Source organism: Penaeus japonicus, unplaced genomic scaffold, assembly GCF_977035675.1.
Source record: "Penaeus japonicus unplaced genomic scaffold, GWHDUDI00000001_assembly GWHDUDI00000016, whole genome shotgun sequence".
NCBI lineage: Eukaryota > Metazoa > Arthropoda > Malacostraca > Decapoda > Penaeidae > Penaeus > Penaeus japonicus.
The window spans coordinates 27,412,381-27,414,454 of NW_028234418.1; positions in this window are offsets into that span (position 1 = coordinate 27,412,381).

The following is a 2,074-nucleotide window of genomic DNA, read 5'->3' on the forward strand; positions in this document are numbered from 1 at the left end:
TCATAATTTTTTTTGTCGGGACGATTTTCTTTTTTTTTATCAATCTTTGCATAACATTGCAAGTGAATGGACTACTCAGCTATTATTTTTCTTTCATTGGTTTCTTTAACTGCATGTTTAGGGTAATAATACGTGAAGGTAAGTTTTCAGAAATCCAAGTTATAGAACTATTGGCAATTTGCAAATACGTATCTACAATTTAGGTATTACGATGGCAAAAAAATAGATACTCCTAGGATGTGAAATGTGAAATGATAGTAATAATGATAATGATTCCTTAAACAAGAGTTTAAAAAAACAATAGCAATTGTAACCATTACAAGGTCAAGAGGACAAGAATGATATTGGTAAAACTGATAATGACATCTATCATAATCACCATCATCTTTACTATTGCAATCGTCATTATCGTTCTAATCACTAATCACTAATTCCATCAAAAGAAGAATCATTGCAATCACCATCATCGCCTCGACGGTGGCATCAACAGGCTCCGAAGACAAGAAACCTATTACCCACGAAGGGAAAAAAGAGAGCCGAGAGGGGGGAAGGGGGAGGGGGGGAAACAAAGGTCTTTAACCTTGTAGTTAAATCTCCCGAGTGAGTTAAGTGGAGCACCCGGCAGGAGTTCGCATCTCCGACCATCCATCTCTCCTCACAGAACCCGAGACGGTCGCTAAGTGGAGGGACTGGTGTGTGACGTTTACGCTGGGAAAGGGAAGGGACCTTGTCGTGTAGGTTTGTACGTTCGTGTAAGTATGGCCCGTAGTAAAGAACCTGTGGGGTGGGGCGTCGGGAAAATGTGACAAATAAAATAGGTTAAATAAAATAAAATATAAATAGACATTTTCTATTTATATGTCTATGTATGTGTGTGAGATTGATGAATTTTGGCTGATAAAGGGATTTGTGTATGGTATGTGCACACACACACACACACACACACACACACACACACACACACACACACACACACACACACACACACACACACACACACACACACACACACACACACACACACACACACACACGAGCGCGCACATACACATACACACACACAAGCACGCAAGCACACACACACACATGTATAAAGATAGATTAATAAATAAATAGACAGGTAGATAGACATACATACATACAGATAGATGGATGAATAGATAGATATACAGTATATGAATCGATTCATGCAAAGAAAGTGAAAGATCAAAAAAGAAAATAAGGAGCAGCGAAAATAACAAAAAAAAAACTAAATATGAGCTTCGAATAACAAACAAAGGGAAAAGAGAAAGGGAGAATTGCCCCGATTAAAAGAGTTACACGCCCTCTGCTTGCCCATTGCCCCTTGTGGCGAGCCGCCGCCACCGCCCACGAGGCTCCTGGCGAACGAGAGGGTTCTGTGGTCGGGAAACGAGGTGCTCGCTCGACACAATGATAGGAAATGTCTTACCATTTTCTTCTCTCTCTCTCTCTCTCTCTCTCTCTCTCTCTCTCTCTCTCTCTCTCTCTCTCTCTCTCTCTCTCTCTCTCTCTCTCTCTCTCTCTCTCTCTCTCCGTAGCCCTCCTTCTCTCCGTCCTTCCTTTCTTCGTCTCTCTTTTCGATTCCTCCGTCCTTCTCTCCTTTCTCCCTTCGAAGCTCTAGTTCTCTTCCTTTCTTTGCTTTCACTTTCAGCTCGAAGACTCCCTCACTCCCCCTTCGAAGCTCTCTCTCTCTCTCTCTCTCTCTCTCTCTCTCTCTCTCTCTCTCTCTCTCTCTCTCTCTCTCTCTCTCTCTCTCTCTCTCTCTCTCTCTCTCTCCTTTTCTTTTTTTAACTCTCTCTTCCCTTTCTTTCATTTAAAGGGACACGGCTGGTGAAAGTGTTGGAGGTCAATGACCTTCCTTCCCTCCTTCCCTCCACCCTTCAAGTGCTGTCAGAGGAACTTTAAATCTTTCTGACCAACGAGGGGCACTGTCCACAAAGGAGAGTTGCATTATTCTCCTGTCAGAGCAGATGGTGTTCTTACATATAGTACTTACGTGGGGATTTATTGGGCTTTTGACTTTCACTTTTGTCGAGATTTTTTTTTTTTTTTT